This window comes from Rhododendron vialii, chromosome 6a, assembly GCF_030253575.1.
Source record: "Rhododendron vialii isolate Sample 1 chromosome 6a, ASM3025357v1".
NCBI lineage: Eukaryota > Viridiplantae > Streptophyta > Magnoliopsida > Ericales > Ericaceae > Rhododendron > Rhododendron vialii.
Window position 1 is genome coordinate 21,827,013 of NC_080562.1, and position 11,238 is coordinate 21,838,250.

At 37.5% G+C, this 11,238-nt stretch overlaps 1 long non-coding RNA gene and 1 pseudogene across 1 annotated transcript; one reads left to right on the forward strand and one right to left on the reverse strand.

Moving 5' to 3' along the window:
* Positions 1 to 486: 486 nt before the first annotated feature.
* LOC131329032 (serine carboxypeptidase-like 18) lies at positions 487 to 7,737 on the forward strand (annotated as a pseudogene).
* A 132-nt stretch (positions 7,738 to 7,869) lies between these two features.
* On the reverse strand, positions 7,870 to 10,922 carry LOC131329034 (uncharacterized). The gene is made up of 3 exons (XR_009200602.1): positions 10,802 to 10,922; positions 8,457 to 10,695; positions 7,870 to 8,027 (listed from the first exon to the last, which is right to left on the reverse strand). It is a non-coding gene; the product is annotated as an uncharacterized LOC131329034 (long non-coding RNA).
* Positions 10,923 to 11,238: the final 316 nt, after the last annotated feature.

An 11,238-nucleotide genomic window follows, 5' to 3' on the forward strand; every position in this document is an offset into this window, starting at 1 on the left:
TTGCGCCAATCAATATTATATATATATAGGAGGGGATGAGGGAAAGGTAACTGCATTAATTAATTTGTAGTGGTAGTAAAGACTTGAGCCCTGATAATCATGCTTTGCTTTGTAAGGGAGCACCTCGACCACTAGTTCAACTCCTGGTCTTAATTTTCAACCTTGCTCTCCTTTTTTAAGACACATACTACTAATTAGTACCTGATGAAAATGATATATGCATGCATGCATGTGTTTAATTATTAGATCAATGTGATTGTTGTAATAATTTTTACACAAATGTGCCTAAAAGCTGAAAGACTCGAATCAGTTTCGTGGGCTAGTAGTTTCAAGTCGTTGTCTCAAAACACATCATCTCTATCGAACCAGATTGTAAATATCTAGCTAAGTACCCTAGCTAAAGACTAAAATGAAAAGAAAGTACTGAATAATTACTTCATCAAATTCTGCCCATATTAATTTATGATGGATATGTGTATCTATCACATACGACTAGAAATATTGAGACTGTAAGGTAGCCAACATGACGACCACCAAATGAACCCGGCCCATATCGACGACATCTATCTATGCCCTATTGGCTAGCTATAAAACCATAATTCTTGCTCATCATTCCCTCTGCAAAATTTTATCCTCACTGAGATTATTATGGCATCTAACCAATCCTGCCTCACGAATCTGTTCCCTATTCATCTGCTACTACTACTTCTTGTGGTTGTTCTTTGCATTGATTCAGCCCTTTCAGGGTCGCACATTGTCGAGACTCTACCAGGTTTCACAGGTGATCTTCCCTTCAAACTTGAAACTGGGTCAGTCTTTAGTTTTGTTTAAACATGCAGCATTTTCAAGTATCTATATATAATACACATATGCAAGAACGAAAATGACTTCTCTCCATTTCTGAGTATATATACATGAACGGAAGACGTCTAATCCCGAGCACCAGCAGTATTTCTTTGCAAATGGAATGTCCAAGTTAATTTCTGATTCTCTGAGTGTGTGAATAAATCCGAGCCTTTGATTTACCAAAGAAATGCTGATGAGGCACAATCTATCGGGACTGGACCTCTTAAGTTCGATCATACCCAAGCAGTGTACGTAGAAGCCGGCCATTTCCTCAGACTGAGACATGCAATTAAATACCTGTATCAAGGGTGCGGCCTCTGATTAATCATGATGCCTTCTTTGTATTTTTGTTGAAAGATATGTGAGCGTGGGAGATTCGGATGAGGTGCAACTATTTTACTACTGTACTTCATAGAGTCTGAAGGCAATCCAAGAGAGGACCCTCTCATGCTTTGGCTTACTGGAGGACCTGGTTGTTCTGCTTTTTCTGGACTCATATATGAAATAGGTAATTTTGTTAATTTTCCTAGTTTCCATCAATTTAATTGGGATCGAAAAGAACATGGATTAAGGCATGGCAACACCTTCTCTTCTCTTCTCCATTTTAATTTTTTCCTTTTCCTTTTCTTTTCAGTTTAGAACACACACAATTATAACATCAGAAACTCAAATTTGCTTCTGCCAGGTCATTCTGTTTATTTTTTTATTTTTTTTTGTTCGTATTAAAAATGTTCATGAATTCTTTTGCTAGGTGAAAAAGTAAAAAATGTTTATTGTTCCATGAAACATGCATCAACATTTATGTTTCTGGAAACAGAATCAGCAAAACTCCTACTTGATCTTAATTGACCCCCTTTTTTTTTTTTTTTTTCTATGTAGGTCCCTTACAATTTGACACACAACCCAAACATAATGATCCTAAATTTCCGAAATTGACTCTGAACCCATACTCATGGACAAAGGTGCGGAGATATCTAACCCTTCTAGACTAAATAGGCTTAGTTTGTGCGTGATGGTGAGAGCACATAGATACTCCTTACATGGCATTCTACTCCAATTAATCTCTTCAGGTAGCAAGCATAATATTTCTAGATGCACCTGTGGGCACTGGATTTTCCTATGCCAACAATTGGGAAAGTTACATCGTTGATGACCATTTATCGGCAACAGATACGTACAATTTTCTAATTAAGGTAAGTATACATTTTCACCAAAATTTCATTTTAACATCTCTACTTTCCATTTTGGTAGTCAACAATGTATACTTTATGTCAAGATGGTATCACCGTTGTGTCATCTAGCATAAATAAATCGAAGCAGTGGCATGTGTGCCACACTTGAAAATCTCAATTGAAGGTATGATTCATGTATTTTGCCCTGCAGTGGCTTGTGGATCATCCCAAGTTTCTATCAAATGATCTCTACATTGCGGGTGACTCCTATTCTGGCATAATTGTTCCAATGATTGTCAAGAGAATATATTATGGTATGATTGATGCATTTATATTTCATCTTATTGCACAAATTACTGATCAAAGAAACAGAGATTTAGCAATCGTGCACCGATAACAGTATGAAAACCAAAAGTTTCAATCACAAGGTCCTCTTTTTCTCATGAGTTCCCAGATGTAGCATTAGCATTGCCATTTCCCGGTTAGCCCGGCTGTTGGGGTAACCTAGCTATTTGAAGTTGACTCCCGCTTGTAACATCCTATCTCACTTGATTCGCACATGCACTCTCTGAGTTTACTGTGCTGGCCGGTTTAGTCTCGGATGAAAGGCATTTTCTAGGTGAATTCGAATTTCTCTCCATATCCAACCAATCCATTGTAACCCTTGTCCTTTTTCTTTTTGGTTTTTAGATAGAAAAGACCTCTTCTCCGTAATGATTAAAATTTTGCGCCCTCATGATAATATGGGTGTAGGGAGAAATTATGCATCAGCATCAGAAGGGTGAGGTTGACGCTTGAGAGGGATATAGAGATGAAATTATTAAGTTTTAAGTGCAGGCCTAGGGATGCAGATTGTAATTTACCCTTTTTCTTATCTTGGTTGGTTGCAGGAAATTCGGAAGTCGGAGTTCAGCCACCAATTCAGCTTAAAGTAAATATTGATCAACAGTACTGTTGAAAAAAAAACTGCTAGAAAAATGAGTCTTTATGGGTTACTTTCGAATCATGAATGCTTTAATTAGTACTGTAATTAATATAGTGTATAGTTTATGGGTGAGTAGTCTAAGGTTTCTCAAATTGACTCAGGGATATGTACTTGGCAATCCATTAACAAGTCAACACAATGATGTAAACTCCAGAGTTGACTTTGTTCATGGAATGGCAATTTTAACAGATGGACTCTACGAGGTATTTTGCTCTTAATCTTAGGAATGCGTTTGAAATTAGTAGGAAATTTCCTTTATATTAAGCCTCGATGACGGGAAAAATGTACAGGAACGAACGGCTAGCATGTGCCATAGGCCTTAGGACAACTTACAAGGACATGATTAACTCACAACGTACAGTTAAAATCATTAGGTGAATATGCATGGCTTGTTAATTTCATATCAATCTTTTCCTTTTTGTTGTTAATTTCTTGGAAACAAGCTAAGAAGCTATATAGCATCTAATTCATAACCTTGACCAACATATATTATGCGAATCGATATATAGCTTCATGACTACTAGCATTATCAAGCTCTCTGATCGTGAGAAATATTACTATTACGTTTTTCTCAGTAGATCAAGAAGTTTTGTACTAAAAGTTAATAATGTCTGTGTGTTTGGTAAACATATATATTCATGAGTCATGCACCCATTACATTATATATATATCTATACCAAAATTTCAATTGTTCGATCAACTCATTCATCGATCTCCTTCACATCTTCGTGATTGTTCATCGGCTTGATTTTGATTGATGATCAATATTAATTATGTGATCGATATAGCTAGATAGATAGATAGATAGATATGCTTAATTATATTAATTTCAAGTGAATTGCTTAATTTTGAGAGATATATCTCACTTTTGCATGCAGTCAACAAAAAGTAACTGCCATGGAGAGTATGTGGATGTGGATCCAAACAATGCAGCATGCATAAAGGATCTCACACTAGTGACAAGGGTGAGCTAGAGTGATGGATATTATTAGTACAATAATTAAATTACTCTTGTTTTTAGCGACAATTAATCAATTACATATTCAGTGCAGTACCTAGCTAGCTAATTCCTTCCATTCTGGATGCATGGGTGCGTTTTCTCTAGATCGAGAACGAGTAATTCTGTGTTTAGATTATTTAATTAATTTTACATGAATTAATTTGCAGTGTATTGAAAACCTAAACCAACCACAAATTCTGGAACCGTGCTGTTCTTTTTCTTCCAAAAATGCAAGTAAACTGAAGTGGGATTGAAGATTGGTTGAAGAGAATCCTACGGATTTCCTCCTTCCAGCACCTCAACTAATTGCTGAACTGTGGTGCCGAGTACGACTCTCTCTCTCTCTCTCTCTCTCTCTCTCTCTCTCTCTCTCTCTCTCTCTTCTCTCTCTCTCTCTCTAAATATAAAGCTGTTCATTTTCATTATTTCGGACATCTCCAGAATTTGTCTACGCCTTTTAATTTATTCTTTGTTAGATTATTATAGTATTGAAATCTCTTTCCACAAGAATTGAGGTATTTTGATTGGTCGAAAAATACATTGTTAATTTGGTGACCTGATTAAAGGACAAAGACTGCATAAAAAAGACAAAAAAAAACTGGGACAAATACATGAAATTTGTTTGTAATTTTGTATATAATAACTGGTTTAAATTACATTTTTCCCAGGGCTATAATTATCTGCTCTCTTATGCTTGGGCAAACAACGAATGCGTCCAGCATGCTCTTCATATCCGAAATGTACTGTTAATTTTCAGCCTAATGTAGCAGTATTAGGGTAAACTAAACTTACCTTAACTCTCAATCTACCCGTAAAACTTAAGAGTTATCTCGCCCATAAAAAATAAATAGAAAACTTAGAATTTACTCCATTCGATCCCCAAACTGTTGAATTGTTATCAATGCGACCCAATTGACAACTTTGTCTACTTCTCCGAATGATAATGCCAAGTGACGTTGATCGAAAGTGATACTTTTATGGACAAATTGAAATGTACGATATTCAAAAGGCTAAGGTGGACACATTTTGAATGTTTGATTGAGATGTTACATGGAATTTTCCCTGTACGATATTCAATGGGCTAAGGTGGACACATTGTTAATCTTCCGAACGATTTTTATTTATCTCTATAATTTAAGCAGTTGTAACGTGTAACTGAAGATGAACGCGTGAGTTCTACTATTCCAAGTGAACTCCTAAGAAACATGTGACACTTTCACGGTCAAATTGAAATGTGCGATATTCCAAGGGCTAAGGTGGATAGATTTTGAATCTTTGATTGTAAGGTTACATGGCCTTTTCCCACGTAGAATTGGAATGCAGTTGACAGTTGAAGGACATCGGAAAAAAAATCAATTATGAAAGGACTAAGTTGAAACTATTCAAAGTAAAAGAACTGAAATATATAGTTGAGTAAACATAATGTTTTTTTGTTTTTTTTTGGAATATTTTGCACAATAGTTTGTTTATTATGACAAACAGGGAACAATAGAGAAATGGGTGAGATGTAACAAGTCATTGTCCTACACAGAAGATGTCTTAACAAGCCTCGATTATCACAGAAATCTCACTCATACAGATCTCAGAGTTCTCATTTACAGGCTCTCTCTCTCTCTCTCTCTCTCTCTCTCTCTCTCTCATTTACAAAGTATGTCTTTAACTCTTTAATATAATACTTCATCTGTTCTGTATCGTTGCTCCTCCATTTTATGCCCACAAGTGACCACAACATTAGCCAATTATGATTGTTCCCTACCCAATACTCGGAAACAGAGGAAATAAATCAAGACTGTAGGTTTGCATCAAAGACAATCGCACAGAATGAAAATAAATATCATCTATAATTCATTTAAATGTTGCTATCTTCTCTTGCCCTTTCTCATGATGTACTTTATTATCATGATTAATAAAACTCCTTTTTTGCCGTTCAAAAAAAAAAAATTCATTTAAATGTTGGGGACGACTATTATACATACCCTATAAGAATATTATGGATTTTTATGGTGGATGTTATGACTCATTATGTTGGTTGTTATGGGTGCACACCAACAAGAAAAAGTGTTATGGGTCTTGTTATGACTCATTATGGTTTTTGTTACAACTCATTATAGTTTTTTTTTTTGCTCGGCAAAGACGAACCGTTTATATCATCTCGAAAGGATACATCGAGGAGGCTCAAGCACAGTAAGAATACACACTTACTTGAGCAAAACGAAGGAAAAGAAAAGGAACAACAAAATGAAACCCTCCAACAAACAGTTGGATGGCTAACACCTCACCACCCAACCAATTTACAGTTTCAATAGACGAACTCCATCCAAAAAAATCCTGAAGTCCTCCACTGAATACACTTTTATGTCGAACTTTGCCTTTGCCCACATTGCAACTCTAGTTTTAATCAATTCGCCCACTTCCCCAGTACTTGTTGAAGCATTGTTAAACACATAAGCATTTCTTACCAGCCACAAGGACCACACTGTTGCGAGGAAAGTAATTTCCCATAGGTGTTTCTCCCACTTTTTGAATCTACTGCCACCCCACCAAATGAATTGGTCTTCCAAAGATGCAGGGCACACCCAACTTACATGCCACCAATCCAGAATCCGCGACCAAACACCCCAAGAAAATTGGCAATGCATAAATAAGTGATGAGGAGTTTCCAAGTGCAGCACGCAAAATGGACAAAGGATAGATTGACCTTCGGGGATCAGATTTCTTTCCAAAAGCACGGATCTCGTAGCCACCTTGGATTGAATAGCCAACCAAGCGAATATTTCCACCTTTGGGGGACAGAGATTCCAACTCATTATAGTTCTAGTTATGATGTGTCATGGTGATCATAAAATGTCGTAACATTTGTAGTTTTTCACTTTCTTATTTATAGAATTACTTTATTGCCCTTTGACAGCGGGGATCATGACATGGCCATTCCATATGTGGGTACCCGCAAATGGATAGAGTCCCTGGAATTACCTGTTGACGACGATTGGAGACCTTGGTCCGTTGATGGTCAAATTGCTGGGTTTGTTTTTACTTTTGCCGCTCCGTTTTTTGTGACCACACATTTCATCGATCAATTAGAACTCCTACCTAAACATTTTCTGAAGAGCATTAGCACACAGACGGACATTCACATATCCGATCGAGCACGTGGGCCCACGCAAAACATTGAGGGCTCTGGATGTGTGCACTTTGGTCTGTGCCCATAGACACACACTTACGGTTTTATTATGAAACCAACAATTCTTGTTTGTTTTTTGAGTGTGTGTTTTCTTTTTGTAGGTACACAATCGACTATGTAAATTCAGGATGTGTGTACCGGTTGACATATGCAACTATCAAGGCAAGAAAAGAAAAGAAAAAAAATCCAACTAAGTACTCACTCCTTGGTCAATTTTTTTCTCAAGAAAAATCTGGGTTTGTAAAATAGAACTAAGTATCTAATTTCTATGGTTGCTTTATATAGGGAGCGGGTCCCACGGCTCCAGAGTACAAGCCGAAAGAAAGTCTTGCCATGGTAAAGAGGTGGCTTGCTACATACCCTATCTGATTGACACGACACTCAAGTGTCGTTTTCCAAATAAATTGCTTTTAGAAAGCCTATTTAGTGAGGGTTGGGATCCCGTCGTGGAATTGTCATATGCGAAAGGAAATGGAGCCCTCTAAGGCTCCATTTGATTGGTTCATTTTGTAAGTATCATTATGCAATCATCCATACAAAAATTTATCGGGAATCCGTAAGTGTCTACTCGAGTAGGCAGCCTTCACACTAAATTCCCCTTTGCTGCTAGTGATCAATGAAGGGTGGTCGGTCATCCATAACGCATATTTAGCAATGGAGTATGAAGTAATATCTTGAAGGTTAAATCCCACTCCTTGTCCTCATTAAGGTAATCAGCAACTTTGGACTCATCGAGGCGAAGGCCGCCAGGGAAGGTTAATCCTGCGCAGTATGGCATTTGAACCACACCACCAATATGTCATGCCATACATCTTTGCCTTTACTAAGGAACCATATCATATCCTACCTGGGCGTGTTTGATTGCAGATTTCGTTTTGAGGGGATTCGTAATGATATGGGATTAGGATTGGGATTGAGAATGAGGTGGGATTATTAATGAGGAGATGAATTATTTATTCATGTTTGTTTTGCACGGGATTAGGATTGGGATTCGATTGAGAATGGGAAGGGATTGTAAATAACATGTTTGTTTTGGCTAGGATTAGGATTGGGATTAGGATTGAAGTGGGTTTTTAAACATGTATTGCTCAATCCCATGGGGATGGGATTACTAGTAACATCCCCCCCATGGTATTGCTAATACCCCCATTTTGGGGGATTAACAATCCCATGGGACAACTAATCCCCCCAACAAAAACCTAACCAAACAAGGTATTAACAGCTCCATGGGATTATTAATCCAATCCTCCCCTCCCAAACCTCCTATCAAACACGCCCTTAAGGATGACCTAGCTAGCCTCCCTGCTGCTAAAAATGCTCCTCCTCAAAGTGTGGGTGGATCTCTGCTTGCCCTCCCAGTTTTTGAAATTTGTGATAACGACTAGGGTATTTTTTTTCCTTGGGAGCTGAACCCAAAGGGGCTTTTTCTCAGTGAAGCCTCCAACCCAACTGGCTATTAAATGAAGTCTATGTTATTCTCTCTCTCTGGCCTTTCTTTATGCCCCTTCTCTTTTACTTTTACACACACTATCCCAGTTATATAACCAAATGGACTTTTTCTCTCAGAGGGTGTGTCCCGCAAAAGGAAATTCCTATAGATATCGACCTATCAATTCTATATATCACAAATTAATGCTAGTGGGAAGGAAGGTGGTTTAATTTGCATAAGATAATTGGGGATGGTGGAGGTAACAACTTGGACTAGACTAGACTAGAGTAGCTCTACCCAGCAAGGAGAGAGTGGAGCTAGGCTTTCCACCCACTTGTAAGTGGTTACAAGATATATCCATAGGACATCTAAAGTAACTTGCCTTGAAATAATTCCTGGCAAAAAAAAAATGAAGAAGAAAATGAAAAAGAAAACCAAATAAAATTATCATAGGAAGTCTGGTCCACCTCCCCAGTTTTGAAACCCCCTCGAATCCCTTGATATCTGATATACCCGATTTGGACACCTAATACGCAAAACAGTCGAAGACAAAGCCTTAGGCTTTTGGAAGCGTGTACTGGGTAGTCTCTGAGCGCAATTACAATTCATGATTTTTGAGTCTTAGTTGTTTATACAAGTTCTCGATTTGATTCGTGGGTGCCCATGACTGGCACTTCGATTCTTTTGATGGGCATCATCCGGGATTTAAATCAGTCGGAATTTGAAACCCCCTCACTCTTGTTTGAAGTACTAAAGACCCATTGCAACTCAATTAAACAAATCAAAACACAAAATCTGAAGCACCCCATTGCAATTGTATATACCTGGTTTGGGATTGTATGTTTGTTGACCTAATTGGCTGAATTTGAGATGAAGAGATTTGCAGTTAAAGGGAGAGGGAGAGGGAGAGGGTTTGCATGTTGTGTAATGTGGTTAAGCCTTAACCTCATTAATTTTAATGAAAAGAAAAAAGGGACCAAAAACCACCTTGTTGGGACCTCAAAACATGTGTTACATTTTTGTTTCAAATTGGTTTCTAAAACACTTGTTATGATGCCCCAATCCGGTTTTGGGCATCCATGCTCCCATTATCCCCCAACCATTGGATTTCTTTTTTTTAATCTCAACTATTGGTTCAATTTCACTCATAGTCAAAAATGGCCATACATTGTGGTAAGTGTGAGTATAGACTATAGATTGTGGCCATACATTATGGTAAGTATAGCCATACATTATGGTAAGTGTGGTCATACATTGTACTAGTAAGTGTAGCCTGCGGAAAAATCATAAAACTACCTTGTTTTTGTGAGTGATTTTGATCTAATGGCTGAGATTTATGCCTTTTCAATCTAATGGTTCATACTTATAGGGGCATCAATGCCCCAATACCACTATGGGGCATGGAAGAAAAATTCCAGCAACACCAAACCAACAATCACTGACAGTTTAAAAATTCATGACTGCTAAAAACTCATTATAATTCAACAGCAACACAAATGAAACTGAACTAGGACTAGACTCAAAACGAAAGTATTCAGCCCAACATCGTCCAACACATGCCAAATCAAGGATTGAGCCTTAGAATCATCTTTTGAACTCTGTTGGTAAGCTTTATTAGAGCACTGCCACTTTTTCCATCAAACACAAGGTGTAATGATGACATCATCTCAAAATGATGACAATACGAAGGCAAAAACATCCCTGATGACCCTTTTTCAAACATACATTTGGTACGTATTGGTACCTCACCGACAAAATTAATCAGTTAATGTCAACTGTCAAAATTAATCAGTTAATCTGGTGAAATCTAACTTCTAAGAAATGTTGAAAGTGTACGAAGAAGAATTTGCAAGGCATCTACTAATGCAGTGCCACAGGGATTCAAAGCAATCAAATCCTACTTCACCAAAATAATTTCATATACTGCAAGTCAATGTCAACTGTCAAGAATCCTTACCTAAGAACTTTATGGCCATTGGGAGTCAGCCTTCTGGCATGACGTTTACCAGTGCTCAAGTTCACGTCTTCAACAATGCGGGGCTTGAAGTCAATCCATTCCTTCAGCGATCCTCCTCCCCAGTCCTAAAAAGAAGAAAGAAGAAAGAAGAAAGAAAATCAAATCAAATAGTTGATTACGCTCCCCGCATTGAGTTAAGAAAGACAACAAGCACGTGTTAGGACAAATCACATGTACAGTGGCGACGACGACTCTTCTTTGCGACACAGACAAAAGGATTCCTGCTCTCCTCGACCTATTGTCCCATCTTGCCCCTTTGACTCGTCGGGTCACCCAGGCAGCCAGAAAACTAGAATATCTTTTTCCATTACTAGATGATTTTATCTTTTACGAAATTGTGTTTAATGATTTTGTGCTGAAAATATAATAATTATTATTTTTGGATAGAAAGACAAATAAGATGACAGTCATCTTAGAGTTTTAATTGCGCTTTAACAACATCATATCTGTTGTTTCAAATATGACGATTTTAAAGCACTTTTAATTATATTTCACAACTGCCATCTTATCCTTTTAATTACGGTTACAAAGTCTCATCGTTATATATATTAATCGCAATTTTAAATTTCCATCTAAGATTTAGACTTTTAATGACACATCCATAAGTG